Source organism: Mobula hypostoma, chromosome 1 (genome assembly GCF_963921235.1).
Source record: "Mobula hypostoma chromosome 1, sMobHyp1.1, whole genome shotgun sequence".
Lineage (NCBI taxonomy): Eukaryota > Metazoa > Chordata > Chondrichthyes > Myliobatiformes > Myliobatidae > Mobula > Mobula hypostoma.
Window position 1 is genome coordinate 43940021 of NC_086097.1, and position 22278 is coordinate 43962298.

The following is a 22278-nucleotide window of genomic DNA, read 5'->3' on the forward strand; positions in this document are numbered from 1 at the left end:
AAGGTTTATCCAAATCTCAAGAAGTTCAACCCAGAAAAGTGTGAAGTAGTTCAGTTTGGTAGGTCAAATATGATGGCAGAATCTAGTATTAATGGTAAGAATCTTAGCAGTGTGGAGGATCAGAGGGATCTTGGGGTCCGAGTCCATAGGACACTCAAAGCAGCTGCGCAGGTTGACTCTGTGGTTAAGAAGGCATACGGTGTATTGGCCTTCATTAATCGTGGAATTGAATTTAGGAGCTGAGAGGTAATGTTGCAACTATATAGGACCCTGGTCAGACCCCATTTGGAGTACTGTGCTCAGTTCTGGTCGCTTCACTACAGGAAGGATGTGGGAACCATAGAAAGGGTGCAGAGGAGATTTACAAGGATGTTGCCTGGATTGGGGAGCATGCCTTATGAGAATAGGTTGAGCGAACTCGGCCTTTTCTCCTTGGAGTGACGGAGGATGAGAGGTGACCTGACAGAGGTGTATAATATGATGAGAAGCATTGATCATGTGGATAGTCAGAGGCTTTTTCCCAGCGCTGAAATGGTTGCCACAAGAGGACACAGGTTTAAGGTGCTGGGGAGTAGGTACAGAGAAGATGTCAAGGGTACGTTTTTAACACAGAGAGTGGTGAGTGTGTGGAATAGGCTGCCAACGACAGTGGTGGAGGCAGATACGATAGGGTCTTTTAAGAGACTTTTGGATAGGTACATGGAGCTTAGAAAAATAGAGGGCTATGGGTAAGCCTAGTAATTTCTAAGGTAGGGACATGTTCGGCACTACTTAGTGGGCCGAAGGGCCTATATTGTGCTGTAGGTTTGCTATGTTTCTATGTTTCTAAGTCCTTTAAAACTATGGACAAGGAGGGCATTCCTCTACAGCACAAGGTGGACAACTTCCTTTTTGTGTATTGGAACTCTGTTCATGTGATGACAAATCAAATACCTGCAATGATGTTCATGAACAGGAATCAGAGATCTCACATAGACCTCCTGAAACCAGAGCTACAGAGGGAAGTGGAGAATAAATAGTTCAACCAGTTGCCAAGCAAGGAGCTTTGAGATTGGACAGGAAGTCCTAGCGGGTGGTTACTGAGAGGACAAGTGGGCACCCAAGAACTGGACCACTAATGTGCACAGTGGATGTTGGAGATCAAGACAAATCCAGGGCAAGCATCAAAAAGGGCCACTTTTCAACATAATTGTATAAGGGCTAAGAGAGTTGTAAAAGAGTGCCTGAAGGCTTTGTGTGTCAATGCCAGGAGCATTGTGGATGAATTGAAAGTGCAGGTTGTTATTAATGATTATGATATAGTTGGGATCACAGAGACATGGCTTCAGGGTGACCAAGGATGGGAGCTCAACGTTCAGGGATATTCAATATTCAGGAGGGATAGACATGAAGGAAGGGGAGGTGGGGTGGCATTGCTGGTTAAAGAGGAGATTAACGCAATAGAAAGGAAGGACATAAACCGGGAAGATGTGGAATCGATATGGGTAGAGCTGCATAACACTAAGGGGCAGAAAACGCTGGTGGGAGTTGTGTACAGGCCACCTAACAGTAGTAGTGAGGTCGGGGATGGTATTAAACAGGAAATTAGAAATGTGTGCAATAAAGGAACAGCAGTTATAATGGGTGACTTCAATCTACATGTAGATTGGGTGAACCAAATTGGTAAAGGTGCTGAGGAAGAGGATTTCTTGGAATGTATGCGGGATGGTTTTTTGAACCAACATGTCGAGGAACCAACTAGAGAGCAGATTATTCTAGACTGGGTTTTGAGCAATGAGGAAGGGTTAATTAGCAATCTTGTCATGAGAGGCCCCTTGGGTAAGAGTGACCATAATATGGTGGAATTCTTCATTAAGATGGAGAGTGACATAGTTAATTCAGAAACAAAGGTTCTGAACTTAAAGAGGGGTAACTTTGAAGGTATGAGATAGACTGGCAAATGACACTTAAAGGATTGACAGTGGATATGCAATGGCAAGCATTTAAAGATTGCATGGATGAAATACAACAATTGTTCATCCCAGTTTGGCAAAAGAATAAATCAAGGAAGGTAGTGCACCCGTGGCTGACAAGGGAAATTAGGGATAGTATCAATTCCAAAGAAGAAGCATACAAATTAGCCAGAAAAAGTGGCTCACCTGAGGACTGGGAGAAATTCAGAGTTCAGCAGAGGAGGACAAAGGGCTTAATTAGGAAGGAGAAAAAAGATTATGAGAGAAAACTGGCAGGGAACATAAAAACTGACTGTAAAAGCTTTTATAAATATGTAAAAAGGAAAAGACTGGTAAAGACAAATGTAGGTCCCCTACAGACAGAAACAGGTGAATTGATTATGGGGAGCAAGGACATGGCAGACCAATTGAATAATTACTTTGGTTCTGTCTTCACTAAGGAGGACATAAATAATCTTCCAGAATTAGTAGGGGACAGAGGGTCCAGTGAGATGGAGGAACTGAGCGAAATACATGTTAGTAGGGAAGTGGTGTTAGGTAAATTGAAGGGATTAAAGGCAGATAAATCCCCAGGGCCAGATGGTCTGCATTCCAGAGTGCTTAAGGAAGTAGCCCAAGAAATAGTGAATGCATTAGTGATAACTTTTCAAAACTCGTTAGATTCTGGACTAGTTCCTGAGGATTGGAGGGTGGCTAATGTAACCCCGCTTTTTAAAAAAGGAGGGAGAGAGAAACCGGGGAATTATAGACTGATTAGCCTAACGTCGGTGGTGGGGAAACTGCAGGAGTCAGTTATCAAAGATGTGATAACAGCACATTTGGAAAGCGGTGAAATGATCGGACAAAGTCAGCATGGATTTGTGAAAGGAAAATCGTGTCTGACGAACCCATAGAATTTTTTGAGGATGTAACTAGTAGAGTGGATAGGGGAGAACCAGTGGATGTGGTATACTTGGATTTTCAAAAGGCTTTTGACAAGGTCCCACACAGGAGATTAGAGTGCAAACTTAAAGCACACGGTATTGGGGGTAAGGTATTGATGTGGATAGAGAATTGGTTAGCAGACAGGAAGCAAAGAGTGGGAATAAACGGGACCTTTTCAGAATGGCAGGCAGTGACTAGTGGGGTACCGCAAGACTCAGTGCTGGGACCCCAGTTGTTTACAATATATATTAATGACTTGGACAAGGGAACTAAATGCAGCATCTCCAAGTTTGCGGATGATACGAAGCTGGGTGGCAGTGTTAGCTGTGAGGAGGATGCTAAGAGGATGCAGGGTGACTTGGATAGGTTGGGTGAGTGGGCAAATTCATGGCAGATGCAATTTAATGTGGATAAATGTGAAGTTATCCACTTTGGTGGCAAAAATAGGAAAACAGATTATTATCTGAATGGTGGCCGATTAGGAAAAGGGGAGGTGCAACGAGACCTGGGTGTCATTATACACCAGTCATTGAAAGTGGGCATGCAGGTACAGCAGGCGGTGAAAAAGGCGAATGGTATGCTGGCATTTATAGCAAGAGGATTCGAGTACAGGAGCAGGGAGGTACTACTGCAGTTGTACAAGGCCTTGGTGAGACCACACCTGGAGTATTGTGTGCAGTTTTGGTCCCTAATCTGAGGAAAGACATCCTTGCCATAGAGGGAGTACAAAGAACGTTCACCAGATTGATTCCTGGGATGGCAGGACTTTCATATGAAGAAAGACTGGATGAACTAGGCTTGTACTCGTTGGAATTTAGAAGATTGAGGGAGGATCTGATTGAAACGTATAAGATCCTAAAGGGATTGGACAGGCTAGATGCAGGAAGATTGTTCCCGATGTTGGGGAAGTCCAGAACGAGGGGCCACGGTTTGAGGATAAAGGCAAAGCCTTTTAGGACTGAGATTAGGAAAAACTTCTTCACACAGAGAGTGGTGAATCTGTGGAATTCTCTGCCACAGGAAACAGTTGAGGCCAGTTCATTGGCTATATTTAAGAGGGAGTTAGATATGGCACTTGTGGCTAGGGGGATCAGAGGGTATGGAGGGAAGGCTGGTGCAGGGTTCTGAGTTGGATGATCAGCCATGATCATACTGAATGGCGGTGCAGGCTTGAAGGGCCGAATAGCCTACTCCTGCACCTATTTTCTATGTTTCTATGTTTTCTAAGACGTGGAAATCATGTGGACTAGATACTGGATGCTCAACCAAAGAACACAATTGTGTCAACTGCAGCTATCAAGATGGACGCAATACAGTCACCGGACTTAGCTCTCAGTGGTGATCATGTCACCGACAGTGATGTGACACCAGAAACAGAACAACACTGAAAAGACTGAATCTTTAGGACTGTGAAGTTAGACTGTTATTGTGAAAGCATGTTTATTTGGAATGTAGGTTATGAAAGGGAAATTGAATGCTTTGTACATATATAGTTAACGTTGCATTTAATCTAAAGGGGGAGGAAGTGCAATATAGGGATCTACTTCTTTTAGAGCAATATCCTCCTTAGCATGACGTATTGATCTGTTGTCTGCGATGTGCTGTTGTCGATACATGCGCATTGTTTTCTCTCTCTCGTTGCAATGTGGATACACCAGTTAAAGCCAACCCCTGCATGTGTGCTTTTATGTAATTGATATGAAGTTGTGCACAGACACAACAGGAAGGATATCGTTGCAATGAAAAGATTGTGGAGGAAGTTCACCAGGATGTTGCCTAGATTGGAGAAGACTGGGCTTGTTTTCCCTGGGCAAAAGATCCTGAAGGGAGACCTGATAGAGGTGTCTAAAATGATAAGAGGCATAGTCAGAAACTTCTTCCCACAGTAGGGGTATTAAGAACAAGAGTACAGAAGTTTATGGTGAGAGGAAGATTTTTAAAAGGAAGTTGAAAGATTTTTTTCTACACTGAATGTGGTTGACATCTGGAACTCGATGCCAGAAGAGGTGATAAATCAGAAAGAGTCATTACATTTACGAGACATTTTTCTAAAAGCACCTGTAGAGACATGGCTTGGAAGGAATTGGACTTAATTTGGGCAGACCAGACCAGTGCAGCTGTCAAAATGATTGAGATAGATGTGATGGGCTGATACTGCTCTCTACAACTTATGACGTTATTAAACTCTGTTTATTAGAGCTCTGTTTAAGCTCTATTTAGCTCTGTTTACCCCACCCTACTATTGCAGACACCCTGTGCAATAATATTATCACCTCTTATCTGGACGCTGTGAATGTGCACCTATTACTGTATAATATTACGTCAATTCTTGCACTACTATCTTATCAGCGTGAACTTGTAAAACTTGTACATCTTATTTTTAAGGTAACTTATTTTTTATTCTTGCTTACTTCTCTTCTAATGTTTGTATATCTGTGCACTTGTAATGCTATTGTGACATTAATTTCCTTTGGGTTCAGTAAAGTATCTATTTATCTAAGTTTAGAACTACATTTTGCAGTTTTAAGCAATGTAATGATTAATAATCATATTTAGACTAATGCAATAAAACAATTTAAAATTGGTACTTGTGTTCCATAACTGGCAAATGATTGAACATGAAGCAGCAGGACATCAAATTCTCTTTGGGCAATTTTTGTATTCAGTTGAAAGGTTGAAGTGACTGGTAGCTTCTTAAATCCATACAAGAGAAGTTCATGCCAAATTCTTGTCCTTGTACAATAGCTGAGCAACTGTTTACATTGTAATGTCCCAATTGTGCCATATGAAATAAGAAAAGGTTATTTGGCTTGGAAAACTCGTTTCCTAGACTTTTGTGCAATTTGCGTCAATTCCATTGACTCAAACCAACTCATTTAATTTCCTGTGGAAATAGTTTGCTTATTTTCTACCAACCACCAAATGCAATAAGGAAGTACCATAAATTTCACAGATGATGCTTTGTTGATTCTAGCAAGAAAAGAAAGACTTGCGTTAAATAATGTTTTCCATCTTCCTTTCAAGATGTTTCAAAGGGCTTTCCAGTTAAAGAAGTGTTCTCAGTGTGTAGACTCTGCTGTTGAAAATGCAACTATTTGTAAACAGCAAGTTTTCGCAAATGTCATTATCAAAAATGACTAAGTCATCATCTGCTTTAGTAACATTGGCAAAGACCTCATAAATAGTTTCCTTCCTCTTCAAAATAGATTTTATTATCCCCGTCTAAGAAAGCAGATCTGTTTCACATTTTATCACTGTTGGCTCTGGAGTTACCTCCTAGGTTACCTGCTTATTTGAAAATGTTAGCATCTGGTGTTAAAATATTAAAGATTTCAAGATTAAGGACTAGCTTTATTTGTCACATGTGGATTGAAATAGCGAAACATTCAGAGAAATGCATTGTTTGCGTCAACAACCAAAACAGTCTGAGGATGTGCTGGGGACAGCTAGCAAGTATCCCCATGCATCTGGCATCAACATAACATACCCAGAACTTGGTAACCCTAACCTGCACATCTTTGGGATGTGGGAAGAAACGGGAAAACCCTGAGGAAACATATATGGCCATGAGGAGAACGTACAAGCTCCGTACAGACAGAGACAGAATTGAACTGGAGACACTGGTGCAGTAAAGCCCTACACTAACCACTCCACAACCTAGTTCACTGAAATATGGTCAAAATCTCCAGTTTTTTCAATCTCATTTCCATCTTGCTTACAACATGGTAATTTTGTACTTGAATTCTCTACCTCTATCAATGTGATCTATTTAAGTAACCCCTGTGAGACTTTATTAAGATATCTCATTAGCAGGAAGGTCTGGATCATGTTCCTATTCAATTGTTTAAAATTAAATTGCAGAGTTCCTGATTTTAGGATTGCTGCTTGCTCTTGCACAACAACAGAGGCCATAAAATGTTGCTGGGGCTCTTCCAGTCTCACACTGCTCCTATAATATCAGGCAAACAGCCTTTTCAGTTGTTTAACTATTCCCTGGAAATTTCTACCTGTAAGGAGAGACTAATTCCTCCAAAGGAGATTAAGCTGAGACAACCAGGAGTATGCCAAATGTCTCAGTGAATTTCCATGGGAGTTCTTGTGTATGTGAGTGTGTGTGTGGGTGTGGGTTGGCATGTATAATATGTGAGAGGGCAGGAGAAGGGTTTGTTTACTACCTATGAGGAAGGTTGTAAAACTGTAACTTTTATTGGCAAGATTATCAGTTGATGTAAAAGTACTAGAAGAACAGCATGCAGTATACAAACATGCTTATGATGAAATCTGTGTGTGTCACAGGTCAATGTTTATCTACAACATGAGTGGAGGAAAACTATTTCTGCATAATTTGTTCCTGATGTGTTTTTAGTATTTAAGCTCACATTGAACTTTCCTGTTATGCACGGTGCTGTGTTTTATGTTTTATTTTTAGTGGAACAAGAATGGTTTCAGCAGGGTTGAAGATTGGTTGAGTAACCCTCCTAAAGCCATTTCAGGACATGGTGCTTGGTGTCACCTGTTTGATAATCCGCCAAAGCTGCCTTCTGCTCCAGTGACCCCACAGTCCCGAAAGGCATTATGAAACCAAGGTTGCTTGAGGTAATGAGCAGTCTACACAAAAGCTGCAGATTTTAACAAAGTTATTAGCCTTTGCGGAAATCTAGTTAAAACAGGTATATAAAGAAATCTAGAGACTTGGATTAAGCTATCTGTTAAAAGGTGCACAGTATGCTTATAGAAGCGAGAGACTGCAGGTGCTGGGAACTTGCGCAAAAACAAAAAACAAACTGTTGGAGAAACTTAGCAGGTTAAGCGGCATCTGTGAGGGGAGAGGAATTGTTGGTGCTTCAGGTCAAGATCCTGCATCACAACTGAGAACGGAGGGGAAAGATTACCAGCAGGAAGCGGGGGGGGGGGACGAGTCTGGGACTGGTAAGTGATGTGAGTGTGTGAAGGATGATGAGCAGAAGGGGCCAGAAGGGGAAAAGGTGAAGCTAGGAGGTAAATGACAGCTCTATAAGCAGATAGGGAGAGAGAAGGTGATAATGGGAGCTATCAGTAAAGAGATAAAGGATAGATGGAACCAGATGGGAGAAGAGATCTGGTGGGTGAAGTGTGTGGGCAGAAGTTGGATGGAATCACAAAGGGGAAGGGAACAGTACTTTTACTTGAGTTAACTAATGTTTGTCCAGGAATATGAAACCTCTTAAGATCATACCATGTGTAAATATATTTACTTAACCAGGATTATAAAACCATGTTTAGAATGTTAGAATTTGTCTACCACTGAAACGTGTCTATGGTGGATGCCAACTCCTTGGCTCTACGTTCATCACTGGAATATCTGGACAGTAAAGACACCAATGTCAAACTATTGTTTATTGACTACAGTTCTGCTTTCAATATTATTCCAAGCAAATTCATTACCAGTCTCCGGAACCTGGGGATTAATACTTCCCTCCGCAACTGGATCTTAGAATTCCTGACCAGTAGACTGCAGTCAATAAGGATAGGCAGCAATACCTCTGCCATGATTATTCCAAACATAGGTGCTCCACAAGGTTGGGTCCTCAGCTCCCTACTCTGCTGCCTGTACATTCATGGCAGTGTGGCCAAATTCCTTCTGGAAGTTTCTAGATGATAGCACTGTAGCCGAAGTCAGAGTACAGGAATGATATAGAGAGCCTAGTGACAATGGTGCCATGGCAACAACCTTACCCTCAATGTCAACAAAACAAAAGAGTTGGTCATTGACTCCAGAAGGGGAGGCGGTGCACATGTTCCTGCGAACTTCAATGGTATTGAGGCTGAGAGGGTTGAGAGCTTCAAGATGAACACCATCTGATCCAACCAGGTCAATGTCACAGCCTAGATAGCTCGGCAATGCACCTGCTTCCTCAGGAGGCTGAAGAAACTTTTATCAAAGCCTTCTGTCTGGATGCATAACAGCTTGGCACGGCAACAGCCCTGCATGTGACTGCAAAAAACTAGAAGGAGTTGTGGACGCAGCTCAGCACATCTCAGGAACCAGCCTCCACTCTATGGACTCTGTCTACACTTCTTGCTGCTTCATAATCATAGTAACCAGCATAATCAAAGACACAGCCACCCAGGGCATTCCCTTTTCTCCCCTCTCCCATTAGGCAGAAAATTCAAAAGTCTGATACCACCAGTCTCAAGGACAGCTTCTGTTATCAGACTCTTGAACGGAATTCTTGTATGAGAAGATAGACCCTTTATCTCACTATCATCTTGCACCTTAATGCTTCCCTGTACTGCATTCTCTCTACAGCTGTTACACTTTATTTCACGTTGTTATTGTTTTATCTTGTTCTACCTCAATGCACTGAATGTCATGAATTTAACCATACGAGCAGTATATAAGTATTTCACTATAACTTGCTTGGTACATGTGACAAAAAGAAAACAATACCAACATTGTTGGTAGTTTTACAGATCAAGGGTGAGGGTTGCATTGAAGTCCATAATTTTCATTTTTAGAAGTGTTTCTTGTATATCAATTACACAGTGCCTTCTCAAGCAGTCTCTTGGGAGGCAAGATGACATTGGCTTTGTTGGTTCTGTGAGGTGGTGTACCCTTTCACCATTGACACTGGGCTTTTATGTGCTCCAATGCATGGATTTACATTTTCAACAATACTCCTTCTACTTTCAGTGATGATTCTTAAGATTCAGAGATGACATTGCATGTTTTTCAGAAATTTTTTTGAGCATGTCCTTGAATCTTTCCTCTGTCCATATGGGCATATCTTCCTTGACAGAGTTTGGAATTCAGTTTCTGCTTTGGGAATCTGGTTTGGGAGAAGATATTGATGTTGGTTTTGTGCTCTTCCTGTGAACTGAGATAATTTTGTATTAGTATCTTTCCAATGCCAACTAAAGCCAGTAATATAAAACTGTCAAAGAAGCAGATGATATAAAGATGGATAACTGTGTTGGTCTGAGAAGGGCATAGAGTGTTTTCAGGGAGATAAAATAGGTAAAATGAAGAGATAAGGACATGCAGATGGAATATAATATGGGAAAAATATTCTATCATCCACTTTGGTAGAAAAAAATGAAAAGTGGGGTATTTCTTAAAAGATTTAAGTTTGATAGGTATCGGTGTTCATTGGGATTGGGTGTCTATGCCATGGACCACTGAAAGCTAACGTGTAGAAGCAGTAAGCAAATAAGCAGGCAAATAATATATGGGTTTTTATTGTGAGAGGATTTAAATATAAGAAAAGAGATGTCTCACTTCAATTATATTGAGCTTTGTGAGACTATTATGTACTGGCATGGTCTCTCTGGGAAGGGATTTACTTGCTAAAGAGAGGGCCTAGCAAAGATTCAACACATGAATTCCTGAGATAACTGGTTGGCTGTATCAGGAAACATCAAGCGGACTAGTCCTAAACCCTACAATTTAGAGGAATGAGTTGATGTCATTGAAATATTAAAAATGTTGCAGGATTTTGCAGGGTAAAAGGAAGGCTAATGCCTTCCCTGGCAGAGGCATCTAGAGCCAGGGGATGGGCATCAGCTATTAAAGATTTTTTCACCTATAAGGTAGTGAAATATTTACTCTCTCTATTTAAAGAGGTTCAGGTGCTAGGAATATTCAAGACATAGGATAATAGTTCTTTAGATATTAGGAAAACCAAGGGAGGTGGGATTATTGGAGAGAACTACCACTGCGAGAGAAAGACAACTGTGATCTTACTGAATGGCGGAGTGGCTATAATGGGATGAGTAGCACTCACCTATTTCTAATTCTTTCATGGAATATAATACTCTAGGCATAGAAATGAGAAGCATGATGAAGAAAATTTAAGGAGAATACAAGAAATGTATATTCTACATCTCAATCTGAAATGTCAACTGTCCATTCTTTTCTGTAGATGCTGCCTGACCCACTGAGTTCTTCCAGCAATGTCATTTTGCACAGAAATTTAGCATCTCCTTGTTGATCCTGTCTGATTTTAATTGATGCACCATTTGAAAAGGTTCTATTTAATGCATCATGGCTTCCTATCGCATCTATCAGTGCCTGCAAGAAATCGTAGAGAGTTGTGGACATAGCTTAGCACATCATAGAAACCAGCCTCCCTTTCATGTATTCTATCTATAATCTTGCTGCCTCAATAAAGCAGTCAGCATAACAACCACCCATCCTGGGCATTCTCTTCTCCCACTTCCGTAAATCAAAGATACCGCTGAGCTCAAGTACAGCTTCTACCCTGCTGTAATAAGATTATTGAATGGTTCCCCAGTAATTTACCTCGTTATGACCTTGCACTTTAGAGTCTACCTGTACTGCACTTTCTCTGTAGCGATTAAACTTATTTTGCTTTCTGTTATTGTTTTATCTTAAGCTATCTCAATGTACTATGTAATGAATTAATCTGTCTGAGCAGTATACAAGATAAGCTTTTCACTCTATCTTGGTACATATGACTATAATAAACCAATTCCAATTCCAACCTTCTGACTCAGAATATGAACCAAACTGAAATTTGAAGAAACATAAGATTATATCCTTAGAAACTCGGTCACTCTATAAGTGGCTGGAACTGCAATCATTTGCATGGTTGCAAAGGCCATTTTATTTTTTTTATAGTGTTTTGGGTGCAGCTTGCCTGTTTAAGAAGATGAGAAATGTTGACATCTGTGACAGAACGTCTTAAAGAAGAAGCAAGTGGTGGTAGCAGACAGACATATGGTCTGATAGATTCAAATTAATTTGCTGGATATCAAGATAGCATCCGCATACCCTAATTTAGAATTAGGAAGGATAGTCTATGCCAGCAGAAATGATAAATTCCTCCATGCAGCATCTCCACTGGCAATGGGAAGCGGATGCTGTTGAAATTAATGCGAGAAGCCTAGCTCTCAGGTCGCGGCTAAATCAAAATCTACTTAATGACAAAATGAGTTTAATGACCTCAATAGAGTTGTCGCAGTAAGAAGCTTATTGCTCACCTCAGATATTACTTCCCTACCACTCACACCACCTAAAACTATGTTATTCACAACCCCCAACCTAATTTCCCTTTGTACTCACTTCCTCATCATCCTGACCTCTGCATTATATTTCCTTTTTACCCTGTCAACTAGCAAGTAATTTCCTATTCTTGACATGATGATGGCCCTTACTTTTCCACATTTCACGTCTTGCACCAAACATGATGTGCAAAGCAATGCTCATAGACCGAGGATGATAATTTCCACTGGTAAATTAATGATTGCCTCCATTACAAATTATGCAATGGATCACAACCTTGAATAATGGAGTTCTGCATTTCATGGTTAAATGGAGCCTATCGTATTTTGATGCATTACACTTAAGGAAAAAATTTGTGGGCAGAAATTTCAGCCTCTCGGTAATTTTACCACCCACTTTGTGTCTTTTAGAGAACTCCATTTCTGACACCAAAGAGGCTAAGTTCCTCCAGCATTTTGAGCGTGTTGCCTGGATTTCCAGCATCTGCAGATTTTCTCTTCTTTATAACTGTTAGTCTTAAACATCCACAGATCACAGAGACTGATGTTTAGTAACTAGTTACCAAATGCAGACTACGTTGTCAAAACTGTAATTATTAGTCTATGATTTACTGGCTAATGAATTGATCACTGAGTAAAGATTAAAATGATAATAGATTGATGAAATTGGAAATTAAAACAGATTTGTTTACAGGGGGCACTTTGTCACAAGTGGATACTAAGCAAGAAACTATAATAGAGTCATAGTCATAGAACACTAAAGCACAGAAAAAATGCCCTTCGGCCCATCTAGTCCATTCCAACATATTAAGTTGCTAGTCCCATTGACTTGCATCCGGAATATAGCCCTCCATACCATTCCCATCCAGGTACTAATTGAATTTTCCCTAAAATGCTGAAATCAAACTTTCAACCACCATTTCTGCTGGCAGCTCATTCCACACTCTCACCATCCTCTGAGTGAAGAAATTTTCTCTCAAATTCCTTTTGAACATTTCACCTTTTATCTTTAACCTATGACCACTATTTCTAGCCTTACTCAGCTTCAGTGGAAGAACTCTGCTTGCATTTTCCCTATCTATACCCCCTCATAATTTTGTATGCCTCTTTTAAATCTCCAATTATTCTCCTAGGCCATGGAGAATAAAGGTCTAACCTACTGAACTTGCCAAACAGCTCAGATCCTCAAGACCTGGCAACATCCTTGTAAATTTTCTCCGCACTCTTTCAATCTAATTAACATCTTTTGTGTAGATAAGTGATCAAAACTGCACAGAATACTTCAAATTAGACCTCACCAATGTTTTATACAACTTCAACATAACATTCCATTCCCTGCACTCAGTACTTTGATTTATGAAGGCCAATGTGCCAAAAACTTGCTTTATGGTCCTATATCCCTTTGATGCTACTTTCAAGGAATTTAGATTTGTATTCTCAGATCCTTTCATTCTACTGTTCCCCTCAGTGTCCGACTGGTCAAGGTGTAAGTCCTAAGCTGGTTTGCCCTCCCAAAGTGCAATACCTCACACTTATCTGCATTAAATTCCATCTGCAATTTTTCACCCTATTTTCTCAGCTGGTCCAGATCTCGCTGCAAGCTTTGATAGGCTTCCTTGCTGTCCACTACACATCCAATTTTGGTGTCATCCACAAATTTGCTAATCCAATTTGCTACACGATCATTCACATCATTGTTATAGATGATAAACAGCAATGGATCCAGCACAGATTTCTGCAGAACACCATGAATCACAGGCCTCCAGTAAGAGAAGTAACCACTCACTGCCATTCTCTGACTTCTTCCTGAAGCCAATGTTTAATCCAATTTACTACCTCATCCTGAATGCTAAGCATACTTGTCCAACCTCCCATGAGGACTTTGTCAAAGCCCTTGCTAAAGTCCATGTAGACAACATCCACTGCTTAGACTTCATCAAAGTTATTGATAGCTTCCTCAAATATCTCTATAAGATTGTTTAGACATGACCTACCACAAGCAAAACCATTTTGACTATCCCTAATCAGTCCCTGTCTATCCAAATAGACAGAATAAAGTAGATGAACTTGTAGCACAGTTACAGATTGGCATGCATGATGTTGTAGGCATCACTGAATCATGGCTGAAAGAAGATTATAGCAGGGAGCTTAATGTCCAAGGATACACGTTGTATTGAGAGGACAGGAAGAAGATTATAGCAGGGAACTTCATGTCCAAGGATACACATTGTATTGAAAGGACAGGAAGAAGATTATAGCAGGGAGCTTAATGTCCAAGGATACACATTGTATTGAGAGGACAGGAAGAAGATTATAGCAGGGAACTTCATGTCCAAGGATACACATTGTATTGAGAGGACAGGAAGAAGGCAAAGGGTGGCATTGCTCTGTTGGTAAAAAGTGAAATTAAATCATTAGAAAGAGGTGACATACGGTTGGAAGGTGTTGAATAATTGTGGATAGAGCTAAGGAACTGCAGGGGTAAATAAATCCTGATGGGAGTTGCATACAGACACCAGAATAGTAGTAAGGATGTGGTTTACAAATTACAACGGGAGATAGAAAATGTATGCCTAAAAGGTAATATTACAATAGTCATGGGGGATTTCAAAATGCAGGTAGATTGGGAATATCAGGTTGGTGATGGATTCCTAGAGGTGGAATTTCTAGATTGCCTACGATATGTCTTTTTAGAGCAGCTCATGGTTGAGCCCACTAGGGGATCAGCTATATTGGAATGGGTGTTGTGTATTGAACCAGAATTGATTAGAGAGCTCCAGGTAAAAGAATCCTTTGGGGTAGGTGATCATGATATGGTCGAATTCACCCTGAAATTTGAGAAGGAAAAGCTGAAGTCAGATATATCAGTATTACAGTGGATGAAGGAATTACAGAGGCTTGAGAGAGGAGGTAGCCGATATCGGTTGGAAAAGAACACTGACAGTGGTAATGGCAGAGCAGCAATGGCTGGAATTTCTGGAAGCCATTCGGAAGGCACAGCATAGAAACAGAGAGCTATATATATAGCTCTCCTCATTTCCTTCCTAAGTGTTCTCTTGCATTTCTTATACTCCTCAAGTACTTCATTTGTTCCTCCCTGCCTCTAGCTACTATGTACCTCCTTCTTCTTCCTCACTCGGCCTCAATATCTCTCAAAAACCAAGTTTCCTTAAACCTTTTATCCTTGCATTTTATTGTGACAGGAACATACAAACTCAGTACAGCTGACCTTCACTAATCCGACTACCTGTTATCTGGTTCCTTTGATAATCCGGCACTGATTATGCTTAATGCGATCCTCCTGTAATTCAGCATTTTCACTAATCCAGCACTCCTCAAGGCCCAATGGTGCTGGATTAGTGAGGGTTGCCCTGTACTCTCAAAATTTCACTTTTGAAAGCCTCCAATTTACCAAACACTTTCTGTCCAGCACTTTCACAGTATACGAATCCCAGTCAATATGTGGAAAGTTAAAATCACCCACTATACCAACCTATGTTTCTTGAGGCAGTCTGCAATCTCTTTACAAATTTTATCCTTTAAATCCTGCTGGCTATTGGGTGGTCTATAATATAATCCCATTAACATGTTTTTTCCCCCCCTCCCCCTTTTCTTTCTTCCTAGGCCTCCGGTCCCATGATCCTCTCATATCCCTTTTATCAATCAATTGTCCAGCTCTTGGCTCCATCCCTCCCCCTCCTGTCTTCTCCTATCATTTTGGATCTCCCCCTCCCCCTCCCACTTTCAAGTCTTACTAGCTCTTCTTTCAGTTAGTCCTGACGAAGGGTCTCGGCCCGAAACGTCGACTGTACCTTTTCCTAGAGATGCTGCCTGGCCTGCTGCAGTCACCAGCAACTTTGATATGTGTTTCATTAACATGGTCATCCTTTTGTTATTCTTCAGTTCCACCCATATGGCCTCAGTAGATGAGCTCTCTGATCAGTTGTGTCTGAGCACTGTAGTGGCATTTTCCCTGGCACGTAATGCCACCCCTGTCCTTTTAATCTGACCCATTCTACCACATCTAATATAATTTAAAGGAAAACTGAATGAGTATTTGGAATGTAAAAAAAATAAAAGGATTTGAAAAACTAGGCAGAATAATTGGATTGATAGCTTCAGATGAGGAACATCCAACAGTGTAGGCTCAGTGCCAAAGACATCCATCTGTGTACTGTTTTAATGAATTGTGGCCAACCGATTTACTGTTTCTCAAGCTCTGAGATCCTAAATGCCACCTCTACAATTATGCCTAATTCCAAAATGGATTTTAATTACTGTTTTGCAATATGACTTGTTTTTCTGCACACTTGTGTGGCCCAGGTTTTGATAGGGTGAGGCATTTTTATTAAAAATTGTTCAGTTGTAGGAAAGTGGTAACACTGTAACTGAGCCAATCAGATAAAGAAAATCTCTGCTGAATTAATGGATTTTAACTGGCCCTGAAATCTTCACTTCTATTTAACCGCTGTTTTCTGTGTCCTGGTGGTTTTGTCCTTAACAACCTCTGGTTGTTCCTTTTCAAACATTAATTGGATCAATCTTAAGACTTCCATTTTCATTTCAAGCTTTATCAAATTTTAGGAAATCTTTAAAATTCACCCCTTATTCCCTTCATTCGAGGTCGTTTCTTGAACCCAGCTCTTTGTATTTCACCACTAATGTGCACTCTGGTGTTCATTTGGTATCTACTGTTTAAAATGGAAACAGAAATGATGGAAACACTAGCAGGTCAAACCAGTTTCCTCCCACATCGGAAAGCTGTGTGGGGTTACTTGATAAAAGTGTGAAGGTAGGCTATTGAATTGGAGGGTGGGGGAGGGTAATAGTTAATGGATATGTGGGAAGAATAACAAAATTACTGCAACTGGGTGTTTGATGGCCAAGCATGCACTCAGAGGGCTGAATGTCACGTTTCTGTTTTTATTTCAGACTTCCAGCATCTGCATTTGTTTGATTTTCTTCCTTCTAAAGATAAAGATAAGTTTTATTTGTCACAAAACATATAGTGAAATGTGTCATTTGCTGAAAATCTAATCAACAAGGATTGTGCGGGGCAGCCCGCAAGTGTTGGCATGCTTCCAGCACCAGCGTGGAATGCCCACTACACACTAGCCCGAACTGTAGATCTTTGGAATCTGTAGGGAAACCAGAAGACCCAAAAGATGGTCATGGGGAGAACATACAAACACACAGGGTGGTGGGAGATTACCCTGATCAGTGAACGCTGGTGCTATAAAGTGATGTGTTAACTGCTGTGCCGTCGTGCTGCCTAGTTTTTGTTTCTTTATGTTTATTTGCTTACAGTCTCCTTCCAGATTCATTAACTTCTTGTTCATTGTCATCTCCCTGCCCAGCAGAATGACCTGAAATATCTCACTACATGGCAAGTGATTTGTCATAAATATTGTTGTTTAATTACACAGAGATAAGATTTTCAAAGACTTGCAAGCCAGCAATCTAGATTTAAGACTATAAGATCATAATAACATAGACAGGGGAGCAGAATTAGGCTATTTGACCCATTAAGTCTTCTCCACCCATTCCATCATAGCAGATTTAGTATCCCTCTCAACATTATTCCCCTGCCTTCTCCCCATAACCTTCGACACCCTCACTAATCAAGAACCTACCAAGGTCCACTTTAAATATACCCATTAACTTGGCCTCCACATACAATGAATTCCATGGATTCATTGCCCCTGGCTTAAGAAATCCTCCTCATCTCTGTTCTGAATGGATTCTGAGGCTGTGACCTCTGGTTCTACACTCTTCTACTATCAGAACCATCCTCTCCACTTTTTGGTAGGTTTTAATGAAATTTCCCCTCATTCTTCTAAACTCCTGTGAGGTCAGATCCTGAACCATCAAGTGCTCCTCACATGTTAACTCCTTCATACCCAGAATCGCTCTCACGAACCACCTCTAGATCCTCTCCAATGCCAGCATGTTGTTTCTTAGATAAGGGGCCTAAAACTGCTGACAATATGTGAAATGCAGCCTGCCCAGTAAACCCTCAGCATTACATCCTTCCTTTTATATTCTAGTCCTCTCAGGTGTGGCACCTTGTCAAAGGACTTTTGAAAATCCAAGTAAACAATATCCACTGACTCTCCTTTGTCTATCCTATTTGTTATTCCCTCAAAGAATTCCAAAAGGTTTGTCAGGCATGATTTGCCCTTAAGGAAACCATGCTGACTTTGGCCTACTTTATCATGTGCCTCCAAGTACCCCAAAACCTCATCCTTCGTAATGGACTCCAACATTTTCCCTAACATTGAAGTCAGGCAACGACGTGCACAATGCCCCCTTCTATTGTGAAGACTGATTCTAAATACTTACTAATTTTGTCACTATTTCTTTGCCCGCCCCCCCCCCATTACTACCTCTTCGCCATCATTTTCCAGTGGTCCGATATCCACTCTCACCCCTCTGTTACGCTTCATATATCTGTAAAAAATTTTGGTATCCTCTTTTATATTTTTGGCCAGCTTACCTTCATATTTAATTTTTTCTCTCCTTATGGCTTTTTGCTTGCCTTCTGTTGGTTTTTAAATGTTTCTCAATCCTCTAATTTCCAACTATGTTTCACTATATTATATACCCTCTATTTTGCTTTTATGCTGTCTTTGGCTTCCCCTTGCAGCCACGGTTATGTCATCCTCCCTTTAGAATAATTCTTCATCTTTGGGATCTATCTATCCTGTCCCTTCTGATTTTCCCAATCTACCTGCATATTGAAATCCCCCATGAATATTATAACATTGCTCTTTTTACACACCCTTTCTATCTCCCATTGTAATTTGTATCCCACATCCTGGCTACTGTTCAGAGGCCAGCATATATCTCCCATCAGGGTCTTTTTAACCTCATAGTTTCTTAAGTCTATCCACAAGGTGTCTACATCTTCTGATCGAGGAATTTAAAGAGTGTGTCCCTAGTGAGGTACAGACGTACCTAGAAGAGAAAGAGGTTGAGATTCTTTCTGCGGCCGCTAGGTTAACGGATGAGTTTGTCCTGACTGACAAGATTAAGTTTTTCCTGAGCAAGGGTTATCAGAAGAGTTACCGGGATAATCCGCCGAGTAAAACAGAAAACAAGGCAGGGGTTAGTGACAGAGGTAAAGAGGAGGGGAAACCGACCAAAGATAAGTTTTCCAGTTTTAACTGTTACTACTGCAGAAAGCCTGGCCATGTGGCATCTAACTGTCTTATTCGGAAGAAAGAAATGGGAAAGGAGAAGGGGAAAACCCCCGATGTGTGTGTGCCGGCGGCTGAGACCACACGAAGGAAGGTGGGGTCTGGCCGAGTTCAGGAAGGGATTGAGTGGTTTATTATCAAGGGTTTTGTGTCCATGAAGGAGGGGTCACCCCTAGTTCCAGTGAGAATCTGGCGCGATACTGGAGCCTTTCAGTCACTGATATTAAGTGATGTCTTAGAATTTGGTGATGAGACAAAAACGGACTGAGTGAATATTCTGGAAGGTATTGGCAAGGGAACAGAGGTCGTGCCTTTGCACAAAATAACTCTGAAATGTGATTTAGTGTCTGGACCAGTTGAGATAGGGATATGACCTAAGTTACCGATAGCTAACGTGGACGTCTTGTTGGGAAATGACCTGGCAGGAAAAGATGTATACCCGGGGTTACAGCTAACAAGCCAGCCTGCTGTTAGTGAGACAAGCACAGACAGTGAACAGTGAACTTTATCCCGCATGCGCGGTCACAAGAAGTATGACAAGGAAGTCTGCAGAAGTGAAGCGATCTGGATGGGAGGGGTCAGGTGCCCGCGATAGCAAAGACAGGGGTATGGATCCTACTAACTTTTCTACCGTCTGTGTTCGACCAGGACCCAGGTAGTGAGGCGGATAGGAGGGGTTTGTCATTGTCCAGGCGGAAGCTTGTGGAAGAGCAGGATAGGGATCCTGAGGTTGCAGTTTTAAAAGAGACAGCTCTTTCGGAGGATGAAATTCAGAGGGAGTCAGTGGGTTACTCTCTGAAGGATGGGATATTAATGAGGAAGTGGAGGCCACCGACACTACCTGCCGATGAGGGTTGGGCCGTGGTGCACCAGGTGGTGGTTCCGAAGGGTCACCGTACAGAAATTTTAAAGATGGCTCATACAATGCCTTTATACTTTATACTTTATACTTCATTGTCGCCAAACAATTGATACTAGAACGTACAATCATCACAGCAATATTTGATTCTGCACTTTACACTCTCCGGATTACAAATATTAAAAATAGTTAAAATTAGTAAATATTAAAAATTTAAATTATAAATCATAAATAGAAAATAGAAAAATGGGAAGTAAGGTAGTGCAAAAAAGCCGAGAGGCAGGTCCGGATATTTGGAGGGTATGGCCCAGATCCGGGTCAGGATCCGTTCAGCAGTCCTATCACAGCTGGAAAGAAGCTGTTCCCAAATCTGGCCGTATGAGTCTTCAAGCTCCTGAACCTTCTCCCGGAGGGAAGAGGGACGAAAAGTCTGTTGGCTGGGTGGGTCGTGTCCTTGATTATCCTGGCAGCACTGTTCTGACAGCGTGCGGTGTAAAGTGAGTCCACGGACGGAAGATTGGTTTGTGTGATGTGCTGTGCCGTGTTCATGATCTTCTGTAGCTTCTTTCGGTCTTGGACAGGACAACCTCCATACCAGGTTGCGATGCACCCTAGAAGAATGCTTTCTACGGTGCATTTATAAAAATTAGTGAGGGTTTTAGGGGACAGGCCAAATTTGTTTAGTTTTCTCAGGAAGTAAAGGCGCTGGTGGGCCTTCTTGGCAGTGAACTCTGCTTGGTTGGACCAAGTCAGGTCATTTGTGATATTGACCCTGAGGAACTTAAAGCTTTTGACCTGTTCCACTTGCATCCCACCGACGTAAATTGGGTCGTGTGGTCCGCTACTCCTTCTGAAATCAACAACCAATTCCTTCGTCTTGCTGACGTTGAGGGATAGGTTATTGTCTTCGCACCATGCCACCAGGTTCTTAATTTCCTCTCTGTACTCAAACTCATCATTACCCGAGATACCGCCTACAATTGTTGTGTCATCAGCAAACTTATATATTGAGTTTGATGGAAACTTGGCTACACAATCATGGGTATACAGTGACCATAGCAGGGGGCTGAGTACACAGCCTTGTGGGGCACCGGTGCTCAGAGTGATTGTAGAGGAGAGCTTGTCCCCTATTTTTACAGCCTGGGTCCTGTCTGTGAGGAAGTTGAAGATCCAGCTGCAGATCTGAGTGCTAAGGCCCAGGTTCCGGAGCTTAGGAATCAGTTTATTTGGAATGATGGTATTAAAGGCAGAGCTGTAGTCAATGAAAAGGAGTCTTACATATGCGTCTTTATTCTCCAGGTGTTCTAGGGAGGAATATAGGGCCAGAGAGATGGCATCTGTTGTTGACCTGTTGCTCCGGTAGGCGAATTGCAAAGCGTCGAGGTTGACCGGTAGGCTGTGGTTGATGTGTGCCATAACCAATCTCTCGAAGCACTTCATAGCAATTGATGTCAGAGCCACAGGTCGATAATCATTCAGGCATGCCACCTTGCTCTTCTTCGGCACTGGGATTATCGTTGCCTTCTTAAAACACGAGGGGATCTTAGACTGAAGCAAGGAGCAGTTGAAGATGTCAGCAAACACTGCAGCTAGCTTGCTTGCACAGGCCCGGAGAACCCCTCCCGGGACGCCATCTGGGCCCATCGCCTTCCTTGGATTTATCTTCAGGAAGGCCCTTCTAACGACCTTCTCGGTGACGATGAATCTCGATGCCACCAGGTCCGGTTCATCCAGAGGGAGCGGGACGCTCCTCTTCTATTCAAATCTTGCGTAGAATACGTTAAGTTCGTCAGGAAGAGAAGCGCCACAGTTATTGATATTCCCAGCCTTTTCCTTGTGCCCAGTGATCTCATTTAGACCCTGCCACAGTCTACTGGCATCCCTTTGGTTAGCCCGGGCTTCCAACTTGGCTCGATATTGCTTCTTGGCGCCCTTAATGCTTTCCGGAGTTCACGCCTGGATTCCGTGTAGCGACTGGTATCCCCGAACCTAAAAGCCGCAGCTCTAGCCTTTAAAAGGGACTTGACCTCATAATTCATCTAAGGTTTCCGGTTAGGGAATACCCAGATCATCTTGTGAGATACACAGTCCTCCGTGCATTTCCAAATAAAGTCCGTGACAGCTGAGGCATACTCATCGAGGTTAGCTGCCAAGTCCTTGAATACTAACCAGTCCACCGATTCAAAGCAGTCACAGAGGACCTCATCCGTTTCCTCCATCCAACGCGACACTACTTTTGACACCGTGGCCTCCCGCTTCAGTTTCTGTTTGTAAGTCGGGAGGAGGAGTATGGCCTGATGGTCCAATTTTCCGAAGTGAGGTCGTGGGACGGAACGGTAGG